General features: G+C 50.4%; 1 protein-coding gene across 1 annotated transcript in view; it reads right to left on the bottom strand.

The window, feature by feature from the left end:
* Positions 1–12,282, bottom strand: part of LOC138498204 (GTPase IMAP family member 4-like) — a 288,320-nt gene that overhangs the window by 253,540 nt on the left and 22,498 nt on the right. The window lies entirely within an intron of this gene.

The following is a 12,282-nucleotide window of genomic DNA, read 5'->3' as shown; positions in this document are numbered from 1 at the left end:
AGCTAGGCTAGGCACAGTTATCATAGGCAAGCTAGATGCAACTTTTAAAATATGCTAGAAATGCAGCTTTCAAGCTAGGCTAGGCACAGTTATCATAGGCAAGCTAGACTCAACTTTTAAAGTAGGCTAGAAATGCAGCTTTCAGGCTAGGCTAGGCACAGTTATCATAGGCAAGCTAGATGCAACTTTTAAAGTAGGCTAAAATTGCAACTTTCAAGGTAGGCTAGGTACAGTTATCATAGGCAAGCTAGACGCAACTTTTAAAGTAGGCTAAAAATGCAACTTTCAAGCTAGGCTAGGCACAGTTATCATAGGCAAGCTAGATGCAACTTTTAACGTAGGCTACAATGCAACTTTCAAGCTAGGCTAGGCACAGTTATCATAGGCAAGCTAGTTGCAACTTTTAAAGTAGGCTAAAAATGCAACTTTCAAGCTAGGCTAGGTACAGTTATCATAGGCAAGCTAGACGCAACTTTTAAAGTAGGCTAAAAATGCAACTTTCAAGCTAGGCTAGGCACAGTTATCATTGGCAAGCTAGATGCAACTTTTAAAGTAGGCTAAAAATGCAACTTTCAAGGTAGGCTAGGTACAGTTATCATAGGCAAGCTACACGCAACTTTTAAAGTAGGCTAAAAATGCAACTTTCAAGCTAGGCTAGGCACAGTTATCATAGGCAAGCTAGATGCAACTTTTAACGTAGGCTAAAATGCAACTTTCAGGCTAGGCTAGACACAGTTATCATAGGCAAGCTAGATGCAACTTTTAACGTAGGCTAAAATGCAACTTTCAAGCTAGGCTAGACACAGTTATCATAGGGAAGCTAGATGCAACTTTTAACGTAGGCTAAAATGCAACTTTCAAGCTAGGCTAGACACAGATATCATAGGCAAGCTGGATGCAACTTTTAACGTAGGCTAAAATGCAACTTTCAAGCTAGGCTAGACACAGTTATCATAGGCAAGCTAGATGCAACTTTTAACGTAGGCTACAATGCAACTTTCAAGCTAGGCTAGACACAGTTATCATAGGCAATGCTAGGCAGTGCAATTTTTATATTTGAATGCAGCTATCAATGTAGAGCAGTGGCATGTAGGGGCATAAGCTTATGCAACTGTGGGCTATATAGTGAGTTTACCTGACAAGGGGTACGCTTAACACATTACCTGTGATGCATTTCATACAATAAACAATAGGGAGACATGGATGTGATAGTAATGTCTACAGAAGGTCCTCAGGCCAGCACGGTATGGACCGTTACTGTGTGGGGACGCACGTAGAGTTCAGCGATTATAGTGAAACTTCGGCATAGATGCATGCGACGTATGCTGTTGAAGGCATCCTGGCTAGCGTTAGGACAGCGTTTAGTGCAGTCAGAGTTGTTTATGGGGGATGGGTAGGGGACGTATCACAGCAGGTAAAAGGTATGATAGCGTTAGTGAGCCTGTGCTCTTGGGAAGGTTGTAGGTCGAGTGGGCGTAGCAGCGCTATATAGAGCTTAGGGGGGTGCGGATCTTTCTGTGCGCTATGTGGCAGCGACTTACCCTGATAGCGCCATGTTGTGGGGTCCAACTGCTCAGGGGTTGAGGCGGTTGGAAGGGCTGGACAGGGACGGACAGGCAGCAGTCCTTGTCCCTGTGGTCCTTAGCTCCTGTGGGCCAGCTCATGCCTTGCCGGCGTGCTGCTGGCTAGTGTAGCTGTACCAGCAGCCAATCCGGGTCGGTGCAGGCCTGGGGGGTGGGTTTGCAATCACGGGCAAATCAAAGTTTATGGGGCAGCCATCTTGAGGTGGATGTCGGCCTTGTGTGCACCAATGGTTTCCCGATGTAAAACAGCTTCAGCTGTATGATTTTTGGCACAGACTTTTCGTCGACTGGTATTTTCAGGCCAGCCAGTGCATCAGGGAGAGATTGGAAGCCAGTTCAATCGGGCTTCGTTCTTTCAGTGGCATGGAAGTGGACCCTCAAGAGGTGCTTTGTGGGCTAACCCCGAATCGTGGACATGCTGCGTGTGCAGCCACTGCTCCGGCAGTGGTTATAGGAGCTCCTGCTCCTATCTTGGACAGCGTGGGATAGTGTGGAAGGGTGACAGGGACAGAGAGGCAGTAGTCCTTGTTCCTGTGGTCCTTAGCTCCTGTGGGCCGACTCACGCCTTGCCGGCATGCTGTTGGCTAGTGTAGCTGTACCAGCAGCCAATCTGCATCGGTGCAGGCCTGGGGGGTGGGTTTGCAATCACGGGCAAATCGAAGTTTATGGGGCGGCCATCTTGAGGTGGATGTCAGCTTGTGTGCACCAATGATTTCCCGATGTAAAACAGCTTCAGCTGTATGATTTTGGGCACAGACGTTTCGTTTCATTGACTGGTATTTTCAGGCCAGCCAGTGCATCAGGGAGAGATTGGAAGCCAGTTCAATCGGGCTTCGTTCTTACAGCGGCATGGAAGTGGACCCTTGAGAGGTGCTCTGCGGGCTAACCTCGTATCGTGGACATGCTGCGTGTGTAGCCACTGCTCCGGCAGTGGTTATAGTAGCTCCTGCTCCTATCTTGGACAGCGTGGGATAGTGTGATAGTGATGTACAAGCTCTGAAGGTTGATGCTGGATGTGGGGTGTTCAGTGTTGCTGGTGAGCGTCAGGAGTTCTGTCCTGATGGGGTTCAATTTGTGGTAAGAACTGGACATCCAGGTACAGATGAGTTTGAGGGCACTGGACATCCAGGTATGGATGAGTTTGGGGCACTAGACATCCAAGTATGGATGAGTTTGGAGGCACTGGACATCCAAGTATGGATGAGTTTGGGGGCACTGGATATCCAGGTATGGATGAGTTTGAGGGCACTGGACATCCAGGTATGGATGAGCTTCAGTGCACTGGACATCCAGGTATGGATGAGTTTGGGGGCACTGGACATCCAGGTATGGATGAGTTTGAGGGCACTGGACATCCAGATATGGATGAGTTTGGGGGAACTGGACATCCACGTATGGATGAGTCTAGGGCCACTGGACATCCAAGTATGGATGAGCTTCAGGGCACTGGACATCCAATTTTTATTTTTAAATGTTTTTATTGGCATTTTTCATATTTACATGTACATAGGTGAAATTTTCAAATAGTTGAATTCTAGGTATGCTTCTTGGGGTACGTGATACCATATTGTTCAGCTTGCAAACATCAAAATACCATTAACAAAGAAAAAAAAGAAGAGGTATAGGGAAAGAAGAGAGAAAATAACAATAACATTAACATTGACTGTCCCAACTTTTGTTGTAGATTCGGGTTCTCGGTTGCCTGATTCAGGGCGCGGGTCTGGGGGTAGGTGTCCGTTATGTTCTCTCCAGGCAGTAATTGGTTGAAGACTACAGATGTGGTGGGCTGGGCTGTGCGGCCTGTCATCCACACTGGTTTGAGGGGGGGGCAGGTTTCAGGGGGGTTTATAGCTCGTCGAAAAAACCATGTCTCTAAGGAGGGCTTTCCAAGCTTCGAGCGCGTTGCTCACGTTGTCGCCTCCTCGTCTGTTTCCCTCCTCCAAGGCGCTGGTCTCGGCTGTTGTCCATCTTTCCATTTCCCTGATCCAGGGTTCGTACCTGGGGCCCGCTGGGGTCTTCCAGGCCATGGCGATTGTTCTCTTAGCTAGTAGGCAGGCCATGTCCATAAGTTTTGTCGAATGTTTAACTTTACTCAGTCTCGGGTAGGTGCCCAGTAGGCACTCCTTGGGTGACCATTCGTACGCCTCTAGGCCCGCATTCCTGCAGGTCCTTTCAGCGGCCTGCCAGAGTCTCTGAGATTTGGGACAGGTCCAGAACATGTGAATCATGTCTGCCAAGTCTGAGGAGCACCAGGGGCATTTCGGGTCGGCTGTGCTGTTAAACGTGGATATCCGGTGTGGGGTCATATATGTTCTATAGAGGACGTTTAGTTGGATCAATCTAAACCTGGCATTTCTGGATATCTCCTTCGGAAACATTAGGGCTCTCGCCCACTCGCCCTCTGTGATCTCAATCTGGAGGTCCGTCTCCCATTTTCCTTTCAGCTTGGCGCTCTTGGGGTTAGGGCGATTGTTTAGTTGGGTGTATAGCCTTGATGTCGGTCTCCATCCATCAGAGACGTCGTATATTTCTCGCAGGAGTGGGTGTGACTCTGGTTCCTCTGGCCATTCGGGCCAGTTCTTCCTGGCCGTGTGTCTCACATTTTGGTACAAGAGGAATTGGCCCGGTGGGAGTCCGTCTCTTTCTTGAAGCGATTCAAAGTCCCTGAAGACGCCATTTTGGAACATGTCCCCCCATGAGTAGAGGCCAAAGGTTTCCCATCTCCTCATAGTTGCCAGGTCGGTGGGAGTTTTGCAAACGTCCGCCAGCATGGGGGCTTCTGGTGTATAGGAGCACTGTAGGCCTGCTACTGATCTCACCCTGTTCCATACCCGTCTCCCCACCTCAAGTATCATGGGTGGGTTAGGCGGTCCTAGTGAGTTGTTCCAGATCAGCTCCTTGGGGTGTAGCGGTGAAGAGAATCGAGATACAAGGTTCAGCTCGGCCGTGGGTTCGTCTGAGAGCCATTTTGCTAGGTGCGCCAATTGGGCCGCCAGGAAGTATCTCTGGAAATCAGGTAGTTGGATGCCGCCCTCGGCGTAAGTGAGTGTGAGAGTGTCCAGTTGGAACCGATGTCTAGCTTGTCCCCAGAGGAAGTCTCTGATCAGGGAGTTGAGCGTCTTGAAGAAGGGAGGGGGAATATAGTACATCACATTAGCGAAATAATAGAGGAACCTGGGGAGGATTATCATTTTGGATATTGCCGCCCTCCCCGTCATGGATAGTGGGAGTTTTGACCAGAACTGTATAGATCTGCGCACTCGGCTCAGTGCGGCCTCTGTGTTAGCTTTGTGGGTGGATATTGGTGATTGTGCGATGTCGAGGCCCAGGTATCGAAAGGTGTCCACCTGCCAGCGGATCCCGATCTTAGGGAGCTCCTTTTCAGGTTTATCCTTCAGTCTCGCCAGTGGGAATGCACAAGATTTCTGCCTGCTAAACCTTATCCCTGAATATTTCGCAAAATTGTCCAGAACATCCAGTACAACTGGGGCATTTTCCAGGGGGTCACGCAGGTATAGGAGGACGTCGTCTGCATATAGCGATATAATGTTGTCTGATCCCCCAATTCTAATGCCAGCGTCAAAAAACTGTTTCCTGAAGTAGATTGCCACTGGTTCGAGGCCTAGAATATACAGCATTGGTGATAGCGGGCATCCTTGTCTGGTGCCCCTCTGAATGGGCCAGGCCTTTGATATCGTGGCACCTGTTTTTACTCTTGCTGACGGGTCGTTGTATAGGACCTCGATCCAGTGGATGAAGTGTTCACCAATTCCAAATTCCCTCAGAGTTTCGATCAGCCACTCCCAATAGATGGAGTCGAAGGCTTTTATGGCATCCAATGAGAGCACTGCTAGGTCTTCCTCGCTTTCGGCCGTCTGTGAAATTATGTGTTGGAGCCTTCTAAGGTTGGCGGAAGTGTTGCGTCCCGGGACAAAGCCATTCTGGTCTTCGTGTACCAGGGAACCGATCACCTTCGAAAGCCTCTTGGCCAGAATGGTTGTCAATATTTTGCCGTCATAGTTCAGGAGCGCCAAGGGGCGGTATGAGTCGCATTTGTCGGCTGGTATGCCTGGCTTGAGCATCGGGACGATGAGGGTTTCTCTCATGGTGTTCGGGAGAGTGCCCGACTCATATGCCTCCATGAATACTGCGTGTAGTATAGGGGACAAGGTCTCCTCATAGGCCTTGTAGAATTCTGGGATGAGGCCGTCTGTGCCAGGGGACTTGCCTGTGGAGAGGGACCTGATCGCGGCCGTGATGTCCTCTATCGAGATGGGCTCCCCTAGTCTGTCCCGCTGTTCCTGGTTCAGCCTGGGCAGACCCACTTCGGCTAACGTGTCTTTTATATCCGTTATGGGGACCTTCGTCTCATGAGTGTACAGGGCGTTGTAGAAGTCCGTGAAGACGTCGTTGATCTCCTGTCGTGTCCTGTGGGTCGTGCCCTTCGTGTCCTTGATCTCCTTAAGGGCTTGTCTCGGGTGTTCCTTCCTACACAGCCATGCCAGTATTCTGCCCGGCTTGTCTGCTTCCTTGTGGGCTTTTGAGGTGCGGACTGAGAAGTCAAACTTTGAGAGTCTTTCCCATGCCTCCCTGCAATCTTCTCTGGCAAGTTTTAGTTCGGCTTCCTTTTCAATGGTTGGCGGGGTAGCGCTTTCTAGTTGCTTTATTCTTTCCTCCACTACCTCTAGTTCCCTCCTCAGTTGGCGCCTGATCCCGCCCGCCTCGGCTATCACCTCTCCCCTTGTCACCACCTTCATCGCCTCCCAAAGTGTGCTCCATTTTTCGACCGAGCCCTTGTTTATCGCTAAGTATTCTTCCAGCTTTTCACCCAAGGCCTCCTTGAATGCAGGGTCGGTCAGGGCGTCCACTGGCATGCGCCATGTCGGGATGGGGGGGCGCTGGCCCCTGAGGGAAAGTTGTAACAGCAGGGGGGAGTGATCAGATATCGTTCTGCCCATGTATTCTGCCGATTCCACTTGCGGGATTAGTTCATCGGAGATAAAAAAGTGATCCAGTCTGGTGTGGAGGTTATGGGGGGCTGAGTAGAATGAGTATGATCTATCTGCGGGGTGGAGGTCTCTCCAGATGTCCGTTAGGTGTAAGTCCTTCACCATCTTGGGAAGGGGCCCTGGAGAGGCGCTGTTTGACATGCGCTGAGCTGACGATCTGTCTAGTTCGGGGTTCATGATAGAGTTGAAGTCACCTCCCCATATGAACGTGTACTCTCTATAGTGCAGCAGTTTGGCGCATAAGTCCTTGATATGTGAGGGTATGTTGGGTTGAGGGAAGTAGGAGTTCACTATGCAGAGGGGAGTGTTCTCAAGCATGCCCCACACTATCACGTACCTGCCCTCTTTGTCCAGCTCTGTCCCCAGCAGTTGGAAGGGTGTCTCCGGACTCACCCACGTGTAGACTCCTCTTGCGTACTTCGAGAAGGATGCGCTGTTGCCCTGGCCCCCCCAGTAGTTTAAAATTTTATCTGTAGCCTCAGAAGTGAGGTGCGTTTCTTGGAGGAGGGCTAGTGATATTCTTTTCCTCTTTAAGTAGGAGAATATCCGGTTTCTTCGTATGTATGTTCCCATCCCCCTAACATTCCACGTGATTAGCTTGATTTTCGCTGCCATTGCATGAGTGAGCTTCTTGCTGCAGGGTGCGCCATTCCCATCCTCCGCGTTGCCTGCGGGGCGTTACATGATGTTTGCTTGGGAAGCGTAGGCCCGTCAAGAGCGGGACAACTCGTGTTCATCCGTGTTGGGACAGTCATAATAACAGTAACTTGTAACAAATAACTATAACTAATGCCCCCAGCTTCTGCCACCGAGGTGTAGTGCTCGGGGGCTCTCGCGCTGTCTGACCTAATCCGGGTCTCAGGCGCGGGTGGTTGCGTGCAGAAAAAAGGTCTGCACTGGTCATCGGTGGGTCCGTGATCTGTGTCCATGGGCAGGAGGTCGGGTGAGCCCGCAGCCATTAAGCATTCTCATCTGGTAGTTTTGCTTCAATATTGGTGTAACTTCGGTCCAGTTTAGTGCCAAGGTGTGGGGTGGTTCAGCCATGTTGGTATGCAAGCGACCTCGGGAGTATCAGTTGTGTGCTTCCGCTGTGGATTCTTCTGGAGCCTCAGCTAGGTTGTTGTGTTCCATCCACATTGCGGCTGCCTCTGGTGATTCCAGGAATATCGCGCGTCCTTTGTGGATAACCTTTAGTCGTGAGGGGTAGAGGAGCATGTATTTCATGTCCAGCGATCTCAGCCTAGCCTTGATGGGGACGAAGGAATTTCTCGCTCTCTGCACCGATTGGGTGTAGTCGGGGTAGATGGTGATTTTCGAGTTACCCCTCTCAATTGTACCTCCTTCCCTCGAGAATTTTAGAATCACCTCACGGTCGCGGAAATTTAGGACCTTGGCGATGATGGGCCGGGGGTAGGATCCAGGCGGGGGCCTTTTCTGGAGGGATCTGTGAGCTCTCTCGATGGCGAATCCCTGCGAAAGTTTCGATGCCCCTATTTCTTGTTGTATCAGGGATTCGACATAGGCCGTCGGATCTGTGGTCTCTGATCCCTCCGGTACACCCAAGATCCTAATATTATTCCGTCTGGCCCGACCCTCTGCTTCTTCGGACCTCGCTTCTAGGGAGTTCACTTTCCGTTTGAGGTCCGCAACATCCTTTTGCAGGGACAACGTCCCGTCCGAAATGTCCTTCTGCGAGGATTCAATAATGGTGACTCGCTCTGTTAGGTTGCGGGCGTCCTGTCTTATAAGTTGGATGTCCATCTTGATCTCCCCTATCTTCGTATCGATAAACGTCCTCAGGGCTGCGATCGCCTCGAGTAGTTGATTGTGTCTGGCCTCCTCTCCCGGGGTGTCTGGAGTTGTCGAGCGCTTCGGTGTAGATTGGGCAGCAGGGAGAGGTTTGGCTATTACGAAGGGGTCCAAGGTGGCATGCTTGGCTTTGTTCCTTGCGGCGGCCATCTTCCCACCGACGGTAATGAGCTGTCTCGGCAAGCAGCAGGGGTTGGAGATGGGACCTGGCTAGACCCCTGGATGAATTGTCCGTGGTTGTCGCGAATGGGGCTGAGGCCCCGGGGTTGGATAATTTGGATAGAGGCTCCTTTTTAATCCCTCGGTGTCGTCGTCCCCCTCGCTTCCGTGTTCGGCGGCCTCGAACCCGTCCCTGGCCTCCGCCTCGATTCTTGGCAGTGCCCTCGTGAGTTTAGGTGATTAGGCCATGGGACTCGGTTGCTGGTTGGGACTGCTCAGGTCAGCGGTCGCTTGCTCGGGGATCTTGTGCGTGCCTCTGGTTAGTCAGCGCGAAGCGGCCGCCATCTTGTGCGCCTCGCCCGGGAAGAGGGGGAGCCAGGCCGGGTCGCGGTAGGGACTTCTCGGGCCCCGATTTCTGTCGGGGTTGGGTGGAGAGCGTAGGTCTTCGCTTCGGACGTCGGTAGTTCTCCTTATGTGCGATGTCTATGGGCTGGAGCACCTGAAAAGGATCGGACTGCTGCGGCTCAGACGGAGCTCAAGGAACTCGCGTCCTCACTCCTCGGACATCAGGCCACGCCCCCAGGGCACTGGACATCCAAGTATGGAGGAGCTTGGGGGCACTGGACATCCAGGTATGGATGAGCTTGAGTGAATTGAACATCCAGGCATGGATGAGTTTGGGGACACTGGACATCCAGGTATGGAGGAGCTTCGAGGCACTGGACATCCAGGTATGGATAAGTTTGGGTGCACTGGACATCCAGGTATGGATGAGTTTGAGGGCACTGGACATCCAGGTATGGATGAGTTTGAGGGCACTGGACATACAGATATGGATGCGTTTGGGGCACTGGACATCCAGGTATGGATGAGTTTGGGTCAGTGGACATCCAGGTATGGATGAGTTTAGGGGCACTGGACCTCCAGATTTGAATTATATTGGGGTATTGGAGATTCGGGTATGGATGAGTTTGGGGCACTGGACATCCAGGTATGGATGAGTTTGGGGGCACTGGACATCCAGGTATGGATGAGTTTGGGGGCACTGGACATCCAGATATGGATGCGTTTGGGTCACTGGATATCCAGGTATGGATGAGTTTGGGGGCACTGGACATCCAGGTATGGATGCGTTTGGGTCACTGGACATCCAGGTATGGATGAGCTTCGAGGCACTAGACATCCATGTATGGATGAGTTTGGGTGCACTGGACATTCAGGTATGGATGAGCTTCCATGCACTGGACATCCAGGTATGGATGAGTTTGAGGGCACTGGACATCGAGGTATGCATTAGTTTGGGGAACTGGACCTCCAGGTATGGATGAGTTTGGGGGCACTGGACATCCAGGCATGGATGAGCTTGGGGCACTGGACATCCAGGTATGGATGTGTTTGGGTCACTGGACCTTCAGGTATGGATGAGTTTGGGTGCACTAGACATCCAGGTATGGATGAGTTTGGGACACTGCACATCGAGGTATTGATGAGTTTGGGGCACTGGACATCCAGGTATGGATGTGTTTGGGTCACTGGACCTTCAGGTATGGATGAGTTTGGGTGCACTAGACATCCAGGTATGGATGAGTTTGGGACACTGGACATCGAGGTATTGATGAGTTTGGGGCCGTGGACATCCAGGTATGGATGAGTTTGGGGGCACTGGACATACAGGTATGGATGCGTTGTGGTCACTGGATAGCCAGGTATGGATGTGTTTGGGGCACTGGACATCCAGGTATGGATGAGTATGGGACACTGGACACTGGACCTCCAGGCATGGGTGAGTTTGGGGCAGTCATTGAATCGTTTCTTTAATGATGCTAGTGGGGAGAGAATGGATCCATGTGAAAAGCTTGACTGGAAGAACCAATGGCAATTTTCTAGGTAAGTGGTCCAGTAGAGGATACTCTACTCAATTCCCACATGGATGTGCAGCATGCCTTGAGGACTTCAAGTCTACTCTATGCAGGCTATGGAGAGATTGAGGAGTGCCTGGAAAGAGGCCCAAGTCTTTGGTTAAAGATATGTTCATTGATTATTTGCAAGATGAAAGGGAAGGCACCCACAGTTTTACTGTGTATCATAGGTCCTTTCTGCTGCCTGCTATAATTGCTATCGTGTGTTATTTCAGCCTTGTACACAGATCTTGGGTATGCTCTCTTGTTTGTTTAAAAAGGACCATGTAAAGGTGTCCAATTCTGAGATATAATGATTGTGTTTTCAATATCAGATATTGTCTATGCTATGAGTTGGTAGCTTCTATCCTCCTGGAAAATCATACTGGCTGTAGGGTCGGTGCCCAGAAAGCTTTGGTCCAGACAATCCTTAATGGCTTAGCGGATTCAGATTGCTTCCTGAGGCACCGTGGACATCCTTCCAGCATTCAGCATATTGGTGTGAACAGCCATCCTCCCTGATGATGGTATAGCCTGGGGGAATTCCCCTCCAGGGGTGAGGTTTTATAAGAGAAGGGATCCGTCTCTTGTGTCTGGCGTTGCTGATGGCACACTTTTTCAGAGGAGAATTGACCAGAGCAGGGGTGATAAAGACCACACTGATATGCAAATGACTATTTCTCCTCTGTGAAGGGTGCATGAAGATAACACCTGGGTTTAGACCCTCCTCGGTAGAGGAACTTCCATAGAATGGGGTATTTGACCCATGCTCGCTCTTAGTAGAGGGGCTCCCACACTCTTCTTTATACTTTTGTAGAACCTCACTTGGACATTCCTTTATTGTGCACTTATACTTTGCTGTTTGAGTAATTCCAGAACCACATTCACAGCCTCATTAGAGTATAGCCAAATGAGGTGTATCCTTGAACTGCTCCTGTTTGCCTTTATGAATGATATCACTGCTGGTTTCTAGAACTCTGGAGGCTGGGCTGAGGTGCAGCCTGTACTCATGTACTCCCATAGAGCAGAAGTCATTAACCAATACCATTATATCTAAATAGATACCCAGGAACCTGTCCACCCGGCTGATGCAGGGCTGTCTGCAGCACCTGGCAGGATCAGCTGTGCCACTCAGAGCAATACACGTGTTTTACTGGTGTTTCCCTGCACAGACTTGGAAAGTATGAAAGAGAGCAGGTGTGTAGGTAGTGCAATGTGTAGAACACTTGTAGTGTTCACAGCTGTCAGTGGAAGTAGGACATATCCTTGTAGTATGTCATATGTTGTCAAACAAGCTTTCTGAAGTGTGCAAAGTTGTACACATGACATGCTACGCTTCATCAACATCATAAGTGCAGTGCCTTAAAAGGTGTGACCCTGCTCTCTTCTGCCCTAATACACCTGTGCAGTGAATGAGAAATAGGGAGAAAACTAGCAGATGATAGGATCTGTAGCTCGACGCTGGTTTCCATAGCCAATATCCCTGAAGCAGAGACATGCATTGTGTTCAGTCTTAGACATGTACAGGGGCTGAGTGACCCTCTCATGGCTGTTTCCTAGTACAGCAATGCCCTGCACTAAGTGCATGGAGCAGATAAGTACAGGCTGTTTTCACATCGCAGAGGAACCCAAGACAGTCCCCCAAGATGACCCTTTGGGTATAAGAGGGCCCAATGATACTACCCTCAAGACATGACAATGCTGGCAAATGCCCTGGCACTGCCAGTCATGTAAAGTACAGCCTGCAGATTATAGAGAACAGGAATAGATCTGGAAAGAAGTCTGGGTTAGTATGACTGGCAACTATGAGTGAGTGCCAAGGAC

Source organism: Ambystoma mexicanum, chromosome 5q (genome assembly GCF_040938575.1).
Source record: "Ambystoma mexicanum isolate Mex_15411 chromosome 5q, UKY_AmexF1_1, whole genome shotgun sequence".
Classification (NCBI taxonomy): Eukaryota; Metazoa; Chordata; class Amphibia; order Caudata; family Ambystomatidae; genus Ambystoma; species Ambystoma mexicanum.
The sequence above is the reverse complement of the archived record's forward strand: the minus strand, read 5'-3'. Positions and strand labels throughout refer to the sequence as shown.